Below are 13645 nucleotides of genomic sequence, written 5' to 3' on the forward strand. Positions count from 1 at the left end.
CCCTTTCTGAAGAAGAACGTTTAGCCAGTAATTTCAATGTAAGTCATCAATTGTAATGAGTCTAAAGTCTTTCCCCCGAGATACCCAAGAGTACTATACTCATCCTCTGAAGTGTAAATAAGTAATTATTTTCATTAGCTTTGCTTAATATTAATTTACTTGTAGTAAATAGGTTTAAATGTCTTCTCTTTCTCTCAATTTAATAACATATATTTCTGTCTCTTTCTGTTTCTTCTCACAAGCCTGAAATCAATATTTCAAAGTAGCATAAGCAGGAAAACAAAATAAACTGATACAACAATCACAAATCCTGAATTATGTGAAAAAATCCACAATATAAAAAGTAAATCTGAGGAAGAGGAAAAACAATGACATAATAACAACAGAAAATTATCCTAGCAATCTCTAATGAAACAGAGATTTAGAGTCCTAGCAGGTCCTCCACATCTAGAGGGTCACATCAAATCAGCTATAATTATAGATATGCAGCTATAAATATAGACATAATTATAGACATAGAATTCATAAGAAGATTTTATACCGTCTTCACAAGAAAACAGAAATCTATGAAAAGGTGCCAGCCAGGAATACATTGGGCAACACATTCAAAAGCACATGTGCAATGTGGAAATAAAAGGACAACATTGAAAATAGCAGGAACAGAAGTGTACATCAGAGAAAGCCACACCCGTACTTATAGAAAATTCACCATACCACTGGACAGTCCAAGTGGTCACTGGAAACACAAATATTAACATCACAACATCTCACCACAACTGATTTCTATTCCTACACTTAATGGACTCGACAAAAATGCAATTCCAGAAAACACATCACAACAGGAAACCAAACAAAGACCCAGCAAATCAACCAAGAATATAGAGAGTCACCTATTAATATCATAGATCCCCCAAAAGAAAAACTCCAAATGGACAGAACAAATCAGAAAAATACAAGAAAAGTGATGACAAAGTAGTATAATTCACACAGTAAATAACCAGGTATTAGAACAGACAATCAAGGATGTAGAAGATAGTTATTAAAATGTATTACGGATACTGCTGAAAAATGTGATTAATGGAAAAATAGAAAACCTCTACAAGGAAATTTGTGAACTGTGGAGAGCTGCGGGAGCCGCGCCCAAAGATGGCGCAGCTGTAATGCGCGGCCATGAAAGCAACATTGTAGCTGGCATGGCTGCGACCAAAGATGGCTCTGGCTCCCGCCTTCTGTCTTCCCGGTGACTAGTGCTCTCTGTAAAAAAACAACTCCTTATATGGCTATGACTTGGCTACTAGTTTGCTTCCGTGTTTGCAGCCCTATCGGTATATGCCACGTGGCGCTTTGGGATTGGCCATCCAGGAGGCTTATAACCGGAGCGCGGGGGCGGAGGGACAGAGAAGCAGGAAGAAGCGGGCAAGAGAAGCAGGAAAAAGCGGGCAGAAGAAGCAGGAGAGAAGATGTTGTAAAAGGTCCTGAATAAACCGCCTGAAAGAAGAACCTGTTGTCACGTCATCCTTGTGGGCCGAGGTGGTCGCAACAGTGAACAAGATGAGACCAACCAGTCATTAGCAAAATAATTCATGGAGATTTCAAACAGAAATATAAATAAATTCTGAGAAGTCAAGGGAGTCCAAGAAAAAATGGATGCCTAGTTAAAAGATTTGAGAGAAGACACAGCTAAGAAAACAACCCTTACATTTCCCCCAACCAAGCAAAAACTGTACAGAAAGTCCATACAAGTCCTAAAACAAAGCTTTAATAAAGAGACAGAACCCCTAAAAAATGACCAATTAGAAGACAGGGAAATCAAAAACAAAGTAGAAAGCCTCCACAGCAAATAGATGACATAGAAGATAATCTCAGGGTCAAAGACAGAATATATCTAACAGAAAAGAGGAACTAATCATTTAGAAAAAATCCATGAAATAAGAAATGATCTTGCCAGAACTTCAAGACTCAGAAGATCAAATTTCAGGGAGATAGGTATCAGGAAGGAGAAGAGCAAGAAACTAAATGGATGGGAAGCATATTACAGAATTCTAGCAGAGAACATGCCAAACATCCAAAGAGATAGGCTCATTCAAGGAAGAGAAGCCTTTAGAAACCAATCAGAATTCTAGAACTGAACAATCCACCATGATATCATAATCCATTAGATGATTATTAAAGATCAAGGAAAGGATTCTTAAAGATGCCATAGAGAAAAGATTGATTATTTATAAAGGATATACAGTCAGAATAAATACAGATTTCTTAGCTGATATGGTAAAAAGGAAAGCCTGGCATTATATATGACAAACATTAAAGGTAAACAACTACCAACCATGAATACGGTCCCAAGCCAAACTCTCCTTTACATTTAAAGGATATATAAACATATTTCATGAAAAAGAAACAACCTATGTCCACCATATTATCAGAATAGAATATAATCAAAAATATCCTACATAGAGAAGATCAAGAAGAAGAGGAACTGGTTACATAAAATGCTCCCTACCAGAGAACAAGGTAAATATGTTAACAGTAGATGAGGCACAGCTCCTAACATAGCAGGACTTATCAGATATTTCTTTCTTAACTCTCAATATCAATGGACTTAAATTTCCAAATAGAAGACATAGATTAGATAGTAGTATCAAAAACCAAGATGCATCTATCTAGTATCTATGAGAGACACGTTATCAAATACATTCTATGAAGCTAGAATAAGACTCCTCCCCAAATCACATAGGGACTCACCAAAGAAAGAGAACTATGAACCAAACTCTTTGATAAGCATTAATGCAGAACTTCTTAATAAAATTCTAACAAACCAATTTCAGCAACTAACAAAAAACTCATATGGTATGATCAAATAAGATTCATCTTGGATATGATATGATTCAATATTCTTGTCAATAAGCCTAATACAAACCATCAGCAGAAGCAGGGACCAGAAACATATGATCATCAATAGGGATGTAGAAATAGCTTTTAACAAGTTCCAATACACCTTTATGATTAAAAAGTCTGAGAACCTAGGAATGCATGGAACATTCTTCAATATTAAACTGAGTATGTATATGACAGAGATAATTAGCATTTACCTAAGAGTGGAAGCATGAAGACATTAACATGAGGAATGAGAAAAGGATGTCCACTGTCTACTACTCTTCAATATGGTAGTGGACTTTCTTGCAAGAGCAATAGACAAGAGAAAAACAAAAAGCAGATCCAAATAGGGAAGAAGCAAAACTATCCCTTTTAAAGATTAAATGACCCTGTATTTAAAGGACACTGTGGATTCCTCCCTCAAGTTAGTAAAGGTGATGCTAACCTTCAGCAATGTAGCAGGATATAAAAACCACAAGAATCAGTAGTTTTTCTGTTACCAACAATGGGAAGATCCACGCTGAAATCCAAAAAATAGCCTCATATACTAGCCTCAAAATCAAATCAAACCTAAACAAAACAAAAGAACAACAACAAAACTAGGAATTAATTAATTTAACTAAAATTGTGAAGGACGTATATGTGAAAACTTTAAAAATATAAAAAGGGAAATTGAAGGAGATTCAAGAAAATAGAAAGTCTTTCAATGTTCCTTGTTGGAAGAATTAACATTTTGAAAACTGCAATACTTCCCTTAAACAATTGGCAATGCAATACTCATCAAAATCCCAACAACTTTCTTCAATGTAGAAGAGAAAGCAATGCAACTATAATATGGAATTACAAAATTACAGATGAAACAGAATGCTTAGAAATGAATTCATGGCCCTATAGTCATCTTACACACACAAACACTCACACACTCACACACACACACACAATGGAATTATATCACCCATCAGAAAGATGAATTTTCACCAGTCTAAGGAAAATGAAAGGTTTGGGAAATTATATTAAGAGCAAAGAGAAAGGAATGCCGACTCAGAGCAATATAGGTTTCATGGATTCATTTCTTTATTGTAGCTAGAAGATGCATACAAATCTATAAGTAAACAAGACAGCTTCTACCTCGTCCATTAGAATGGCCATTACTAAGAAAACTAACAATAGCAAACACTGGCATGGATGTAGCCAATTGGGAACTCTATTACACTGGTGGTGGGAAATTAAACATGTTCAACCACTGTGGAATGCAGTACGGAGTTTCCTGAAAGAGTAAATATAGATCTCCCTTAAGACCCAGTAATTCCCCTCATTGGCAGTAATGCAATAAATAACAAACAAGCTCACATAAAAGCTACCAGCATAATCATGTTCAGGGCTCAGGCCCAGAGTTCAAGGACTGGAAAAAAGTTACCACTGCTGGTATTTGTTTCCGCAAATATGAACTGTTTTATATAAGATACCAAATCAATCTATTTGCAGTAGCTAGATTAGGACTTAAATGTAGTGGGTGATAAAATGGCTCCTTTGTTGAATGTTAGGAAGAGATGTAGGTAATCCATGAAATGGAGATTTTGTTGTCATTGCTGTGTGAGGGGCTTGTAGTCTGGACTTGGGCACTGTCCCTGAACTCTTCAACTCAAGATGAGTGCTCTACTACTTGAGCAACAGTGCCACTTTTGGTTTTCTGATGGCTAAATGGAAATAATAGTCTCAGGGTCTTTCTTGCCCAGGCTGGCTTTGAACCATAGTCCTTAGATCTCAGAGTAGCTAGGATACAGCTGTGAGCCACTGGCACAAGGTAAAAATGGGGGATTTTTAGAAAAGAAAATCCACCTCTTCACCTGTGTCTAAACTCAGATATTACTATTAGAACACTTCACATTTACCTCATTTCATCAGACATTTGTAAATTTTCTCTTTTCCTTCATGTGATAATACTGCAGTCAATATCAACTCAGATGGGGGACTGGATCAATTGTATGGTAATTGCTAGCACCTAATTTAAGAACTTTTACATCAAAGGAAATGAAACCCTCATTTGGAAGAATTGTTTTCTCTTTTTATTACAAATCTGTGCTTGATTACTTTCTAATGTGATATTAGACTTCCTAATAAAGTGATGAAATTTTCTTTCTTTTCAACCTTCTCCCACATGTGGTCAAATACTTTAGAATTTAAAGATTTGTGCTGATAATTCATTAAGCTGACTTTTAAGAAAATGTGCATTTCTGGAATTTGGTATTCTATCTTGTTCTTACATGCACAAGCTTTCTATGATTTATTTGTTCTACAAGGAATTCTACTTTCCAATCTTTCAGTGACCAATTTTTGTCTCTCTGATCAGTCTTTCTGATCCTCTCTCTGGAGTCTCATGTGAGTCTGCCTCATAAAAAATATATTAGTTATCAAATAAATGACTCTCAGCTTCTGTTTTTTGCCTGACTTCATGTAGGCTGTGATAGCAACCCTGCCTGGCTGTGCTTACTGGAGTGTGTGTGTGTGTGTGTGTGTTTGTGTGTGTGTGTGTGTGTGTGTGTGTGTGTGTGTGTTTTGTTTTAGATATCTAGGATTAATATTCAAGTTAGAAGTTTCTCTGGACCCCTGTGATCCGCTGGCCTAGAGTCAATGGGTTTTTCTCCTAAAGATACAAAGAACAACTGATTAAATTCCTGTTAATTGTCTCAAAATGAGGCAATCAGGCATCCTTGCAAAGTCATCAATAATGTTTTCTAACCACTTACAGAAGTCGTCTATCAAGATGGCTTTTCAAGGTTGACTCTAAAAAAAGTTCATTTCCAAGTAGGCACCATAAAGCAGATCACATTCCTGGGATCAGACATTTGGAAGGAAGGGGAACGAACCTTCCTTCCTTCTTTTATGATCGATCAAACCATAATATTCTTCAATTGTGGCCAGCCTGGGACACATATTCTCAAGAACATTCTGTTGTGTAAAAGAGGACCAACTTTCAAAATAACGGTGTAAATACTTGTCTACTACAGACTCATTTATCTTGCTTTTATCTGTTGTTATTTTCATTACTTCAAACAGATGGATAATTTATATTGGGATTACACAAAGTATTAATGGACTAAACATTCACTTTACTTTCATATATCCAATATAATACACTTAACCCGTAATGGACAAATAAATCCAACTCTAGAAACAATGTCAGGAATATAAAATAAACCTTAATATGTATAATCTGGCACACATACAACATCATCTACTCAAAAATTCAGTCTCTCTGTAAATATTTGGTATGAAGTAATAAAAATTCAATTAATGAATATGACTTTTAAGAATCATCTGAAATAGTCCTCGTGTATATAATTTTATAGATGTCACCTAGGCAAGAATTTAACATGCATGTAGAAATCAAATTTCCACAATTTAAGCTATATGAGAGGGGTCATACCCTCGTGTACTATGCGGTGTGAATTTTACCACAGTGCTGAACCCTTCCAACTAATACCAAGTGTCATGTGCAATAATTTATTATTTGATGTTAAGATGAGTGCTAAGTGTAGAACACACTTTGAATTATTACATTAAATCACAGAAATGAAGCAATAATGATATGTTATTTGTTTAAATTCTTATGCTTCTCAATTTTACAATTCATAAATATATTATTAAAATTATTTTCACTTTCTTTTCTATAGCTGCTGAAATTAAAATTATATATTAAACATTCAATATTAAGAAATCAATAATAAATAAACTATTATTAAAATGATATGCTATTAAACTGTGATTTGAATTATACTTCTAAAAAATTGTGATGTAAACAAGTCAATAGAATTAAGGGTGATCATTTTAAAACTTAGCAGCTTGTTATTTTTTTTATTTTATTTTTTGGGTCCGATTGTGGGTCCTGAATTCTGGGCCTTGGCGCTGTGCCTCAGCACTTCAGCTCAAGGCTAGTGCTCTACCACTTGAAATAGAGCACCACTTCTGGTTTTTTTTCTTTTTGATTATGTGGTGCTGAGAATCAAACCCAGGGCCTCAGGTATGCAAGGCAACCACTCTACCACTGAGCCACCTTCCCAGCCCAGCAGCTTGTTATTTGTTTCCTAATTGTGTCATTTGTTATTCTTGGTCCAAGTCATCTCTTCATCTTAATTGTTTAGTTTTCTATTTTATCTCTATTGGTTTGCTGATTGTGTATTTTGTTTTCCCTTTTTAATGACTGACATGAGGCTGAAAATCTGTATGTTAGTTTATTACTTGCTATGTTAATGTAAAATTACTGCTTTCCACAGCTGTTCTGCTCTATGATACTACAGTATTTTCCCCACTCCCATCTCCTGTATTGCTGCTCTCTTATATTTTATTTTATTTTTTATTTAAATTTTATTGTCAAGGTAATGTAGAGATGGGATATAGTTACATAAGTAACGTAATTAATTTCTTTTTTTCTAACTTGTTACATTTTCCCCTATTTTTCTCCCTCTTCATTCCTAACGCCCCCCCAAGATTATTTACAACATATTGTCTTGTGAGTAGTACTGTTGCATAGGTTCCCCCTTTGTCCTTTGTCTCACCATTTTGTTTTATTTTCCTTTCCCTTCCCTAGTTCAGATCAACATATTTAAAATACCCAGGGTATCAAAATCAAATACAGTGACTACAGGGGATAAACCATAGGTGGGGAAAACACAAAAGGATAAAAAGAAATCACATAGTACATTAAGAACAACAACAACAAGCCGGGCGCTGGTGGCTCACGCCTGTAATCCTAGCTACTCAGGAGGCTGAGATCTGAGGATCGTGGTTCAAAGCCAGCCCGGGCAGGAAAGACCGTGAGACTCCTATCTCCAATAAACCACCAGAAAACCGGAAGTGGCGCTGTAGCTCAAGTGGTAGAGTGCTCACCTTGAGCTGAATAGCTGAGGGACAGCGCCCAGGCCCAGAGTTCAAGCCCCACGACCGACAAAAAAAAAAAAACAGAACAACAACAACAAAGAACATGTCTTGGAGTTCATTTCACTTGGAATCACCTTATACGATCATATGTACATAGCTATTGAGCTATTCTGCTCATCTACTAATATTATCCTTGATGTACACAATAATGCTCCCCTATTACCCAGTTATCCCACTTCTGGGCATATAACCAGGTGATCACAAACAAGGCCACAGTAAAGCTACTACTGTGTATCACAGTAATATTTACCAAAAATGACACACACACACACACACACACATACACACGCACACACACACACACACGCACACACACACACACAAACACAGATATACACACATGGAAAAATATGCTTCCATCATAAAGAATGTGACCACCACATTTATAAGGAAATGGAAGATCTTGGAAAAATCATATTAAGTGAAGTACCCCAGACTTAAAGAAACATAGGTCACATGGTTTCCCTAATTTGTAATAATTAGTTTACATCAAGGATAATCTCATGTATTTTAATTTGACATTTTGTTCTATGTTGAGCGTGCAACATTATTGCTATATTGTTTGTTATTATTTCTGAAAATCGGCAGGTATACTTAAAGAATTACATTCATATTATCCATTATAGAAGGAAGAACAACTAAAAGAGTAACCACTACTAGGAAGAACAACTCCTACTTACTTAGATATATTCGTATGTAAGGCCAATGTTGTCCCCTGTATCCTCATGTTGTACATTACAACTCTATACCTGGTCATAATGTATATCTAGTATCTTATGCATTGTGAACTAAATGCCCCAGAAGTTCCACTTCGCTTTACTTTTTTTAAAAAAATTCTGTCTTACTATTTGAGGATCGTGTGTGTGTGTGTGTGTGTGTGTGTGTGTGTGTGTGTATGTGTGTGTGTGTGTGTGTGTGTGTGTGTGTGTGTGTTTACAAAGATCAGAACATGACATTTTTCTTCATTTCGAATACATCTTTCAGGTCATTGTAAGTTGTGGCTAATGGGAGAAGTCTCTTGTTATTTTAAAGATAAAACAAAAAGATATTTGTGCATGTACCACAGTTGTTTATTAGTATATTTGAACACTGAACTTTGATTTATATCTTGGCTGTTGATGTGAATAATGTGAATAACAATGAACTACAGATATATTTTCGAGTTACCCAGAGAGAAATAATCACATGATTGGTGGTTCAGATGATATTTCAATTATGATTTCTTTAGAAAACTGCATACTACTTTCTACAAGGAGAATACTAACCTGTATTTTGACCAAGAGTGTAGAAAATTTCCTTTTCTTCACACTCTCACCAACACTATTATCTTTTACTTAAAAGGTAATAAAGGCCAAGTTTTTACTATCTTCAGTACCCCAGACTCTCTTAAGACTGAAATCCAACCTCCTAAATGCTTGGAATTACAAACCTTTACCACCACACCTGGTTCCTTTGATTTTTTTTGATAAGAGTTATAGTAGATATAAAGTAGTATCATAGTAATTTTGAATTACATTTCTCTAATGACTTCTGCTCACAAAGCATTAAGCCAGCACAGAAGTTGTATTAAACACAACTGGTAAACCCACTGGTGATATAGAGGAGTTTATGGAAAACATGTCTATTCAAACTTTTGTCCATTTTAAATCAAGTTTCTTGTTAATCTCATCTTTAATCTCTGTATACAAAAATAATTAATTCAAGGTAGTAAAAAAGAAAAAATTAAGCAACTCCTAACATTTTTCAATTTTCAATAACATGATATTGCTTAAATCATTTTCTGTTTATAATTGAGACTATATAACAATTTAGTTAGACCTGTTACATAGCTATATGTATTTTATTTATTTTACATTGATTGCTCTTTCCAAAGCCTGCATGTCTAATTTTGGTTTCTTTCAGTCTTAAGTAGTTCAGATTTCAATCTGAAGAATAAATGGAAGTAAGCAAACAAAAAAATACAGTTCTTCTCATCTGATAATGCCTCTACAAGAATGAGAAAGAGTTCACCATTCTAAGAACCCTTAATTCTTAAGATAAAATTTGTTATAATGCTAATGTTATTACCATTTCAGTGTTGGGAAAAATTGTAATTAAAGGAAGTAAGTGCATGGCCCAAGACACACAGTGTTGAAGGAGATGAGTCAAATTTTCCAGAAGTCTTTCAGCAATACACAAAAGGTAGATAAATTCTCTCCATTCTCTGATACTCTCAATTCAATATTCATATTGTCCAAGGAATAATAGCATAGCAATTATTGCGAATGGTGATTGTTTTCGGTTACATTTTGTCTTCAACACAGACTGTGTTGGTGACATTGGGTTATCATGCACAGAGCTGAGCTTATAAATTATGGTCCAAAGACATGCAAATTTTTTCTGTCCCATAGTTCCAGTATCGGTTTTAAAAAGTACTAAATATTTTAAATATCATCACTTACTGTATTTTAAGAATTCAAGAATGAAAAAATTCACATATAATCAATCCAAAATGCTTTAAAAGTAGGAGATGATAAAACATGCCCCTGTGAAGTAAATTTTCTTCTACTTTTAAAATTATTCTGAAAGCCTTGTGCTGGTTTGTTACACCTGTAATCCTAACTACTTGGGATACCTACTCAGGAGACTGAGATCTGTGGAAGCCAATCAGGGCAAAATAAATTCATGAGATTATTTTTCAAAAATTTTAATGAACCAGCAAAGGGCCAGGAATGGAGATGTAGCTCACATAGTAGCTCACCAATCTAGAGAGAAAGATGTAGCGAGACCTTGAAGCCCTGATTTCAAACTCTGAGCATGCCAACATGCAGAAATGCACACACACTCACTTTTTCAAAATATCTTCATATCAGTATTTTGCATTAATTTCTTTGTCAACGATATTATATGGGTAAAATAGGCAAAATAAACTTCCATCTCAAAACATTTTTATACATTTTTGTTGTAAAAATACTGTACAGAGGGGTTATAGTTACATGATCAAAGTAATAAGTACATTTCCTATCAAGCATTGTTACCTCCTCCTTTGTTTTCCCCCCACCATTGCTTCCCTTCCACCTCCACAAGTACACTCCTCACACCCACAAGCCCCACCCAATGTCCCCAGCCTAAATTATAAAGTTCGTTTTTCAAAATAATGTCTTGTGCATCTATTGTTATACAATGGGTCAAACTGTATTCCTATTTAAGCATGTTGTTTTTTCCATTTCCTTCCCCAAATTAGAGAAGTGTATATACAAGATGCAGATGCACCAACATCAAATAAATTGAAAACGGGGGTTATACTGTTGGGGAGGAACATATAAAAAAATCACATCTTACATTATAAATATGTGAGAAACAAAAGCAAAAAAGAAAAACCACTTCTGTCTCTATCTTGGGGGTCATTTAGCTTAACATCAACTTATCTATCATATACACATAGCTTTTTCAACTTTTCTGCTTATTCCAGACATATACTAGTTATTGCAAATAAGGGATACCATGGGACCTATGTTTCTTTGGACTTGGCTTACATCAGTTAATATAATTTTTTTCCAAGTCTTTCCATTTCCTAACAAATTGGGCAATGTCATTCTTTCTGACGGAGGCATAGAATTAATATATATACATATATATATGTATATATATGTAATATGTGTGTGTGTGTGTACACATATACACACAGAACATTTTCCTTTTTTGTTTTTTAGAGCAACTTAGTTTTCCACCTTCATCATTTTTTCAAATGTTTTTCTTGTGATTAAGTGGTTACATAATTTCCCAAATTTCAAAATATTGTGGGATAGTGATGCTTAGTTAAAGTCACAAACACATTCTAACTTTGATGGAGTAAATTGTCTATCATGGTCTACAACATTTATGAGTTCTCTGAGCTTTGCAATAGAGTTATTTCTTCCATATGTATACTTCTTTTGTTTTGAAATATGTACATTTCTTTTGTTTTGCAGAGCATCAGCTGTTCCCTCTTTCCCACTTGTTCCCTCCTTCCCTTCAGTGACAGTGAGTTGCTTATTTCATTTTGGTCAATGTCCATTGCAGCTGATGGATCCAGCTGTTGTATGTTTTTCCCTGATTCACTCTAGTTCTGTGTCATCTTCCTGGTTTCACTTCAGTGTGCACATTTGATCAGCAGAATGGGGTTATTTAGTAGTGATTCAATCAGATGAGTGGAAGTCCTTGGTTTCTTAAGTGTTGTTAATTTTGTCATATCACCTTACATTTTGGATTTAAAATCCACTTATCACGGAGACCATGTGCTGTTTGTCTCTTTGCTTTTGGCTTACCTCACTCAACATGATTTCTTGTAGGTTGATTGATTTCCCTGCTAATGCAATTATTTTGTCCTTTCTAATGACTGGAAAATATTCCGTTGTGTATAGTTACCACAGTTTTTGGATCCATTCATCTCTGGTGGGACATATGGGTTGTTTTCATATCCTGGCTACTGTGAACAGTGCTGTGATAAACATGGAGGTGCATGTGTCCTTGAATATTGGTACCTGTTGTTCAGGATAGATGCCTAGAAGTGGTATGAGTGGGCCATAAGGAGCGTCAATATTTAGCTTTCTGAGGACTCACCAGACTGCTTTCCAAAGTGGTTGTGTAAGTGTACATTCACACACACACACACACACACACACACACACAAACACACACACACACACACAGAATGTTTTCTTGATCCATTCTTCTACTGAGGGGCATCGGGGTTGGTTCCATATCTTAGCTATGGCAAATAATGATACAATAAACATTGCTGTGGTGGTTGTTTTTGTATGGACTTGTTTGTGATCATTTGGATGAATGCCCAAAAGTGGGATTGCTGTGTAATAGGGGAGCTCTATGTGGAGTCTTTTGAGGAACCTCCAAACTGCTTTCCAAAATGGATGAACAAGTGTACACTCACACCAAGAATGCAATAGGCTTCCCTTCTGGCCACATCCCTTCCAGCATCTGTTGTTTTAAAAATATGGAACGATTCACTAAGTTGCATGTCATCCTTGTGCAGGGACCATGCTAATCTCTGTATGTTCCAATTTTAGTGTATGTGCAGCCAAATTGAGCACAGAACATTTTTTTATATGTAAAGTGTAATTGATTTTCTTAAACTAGACAATTCAACACAAATAAGTTAAAAAGAATTGTGAAATTTTAGAACCATGTATTTCTTACATAAGCACACATTTAAGAATAAAGTCAAGATTGACATGCCAAAAACAAAATAATTCCAGATATTTGTTGTTCATGAGATGTGTAGGAAGAAGAATTCAATTATTCTACACAAGGCACCTGTCATAATGATCATTGCAGCAAATGTTAAGGTTTGTTAAAAGTTTTAATGTTTTAAATATGATTCATTTTGGGATTTGCTTATATATGGCAAAATCAAGACTGTTCGCAGGTCATAAAATTTTTCGATAAAGTATGTAATTTTTCTGGTAGCATGTACTAGTAAGTATGTACATTTCATAGTTTATAGAAACTTTACTAATGATAAGTTGCAAAGACTGTGTAAAGAAGAAGAGTGAAGAGGTAAAATTTTAAGTACACAGTTTCTGTTAAAACTTTAGGGCTCCCTTACGTTATATGTTTGTGATGAACAAATAATGATATAAGCCACATACAAATGGTGAGATGAACTATAAATAGTAATCTTAGTGGGTAAATTTAAAGGCTACTCATAGCTTTAACCAGATTTAAATGTACAAGAATATGAGAAAATAGTAAAATCAACTGTGTACACTTCAAATACTGAAAACCCTGGTAATTGTTTTCTTTTTTATTTTAGTAATCATTAATATTTAATTATTGTTTTCTTTATTTATAGCAT

General features: G+C 35.0%; 1 non-coding gene across 1 annotated transcript; it reads right to left on the reverse strand.

Moving 5' to 3' along the window:
- Nucleotides 1–12778: 12778 nt before the first annotated feature.
- Nucleotides 12779–12881, reverse strand: LOC122122652. The gene has a single exon (XR_006150190.1). It is a non-coding gene; the product is annotated as a U6 spliceosomal RNA (small nuclear RNA).
- Nucleotides 12882–13645: the final 764 nt, after the last annotated feature.

Source organism: Dipodomys spectabilis, unplaced genomic scaffold, assembly GCF_019054845.1.
Source record: "Dipodomys spectabilis isolate Male_0828 unplaced genomic scaffold, ASM1905484v1 ptg000214l, whole genome shotgun sequence".
Classification (NCBI taxonomy): Eukaryota; Metazoa; Chordata; class Mammalia; order Rodentia; family Heteromyidae; genus Dipodomys; species Dipodomys spectabilis.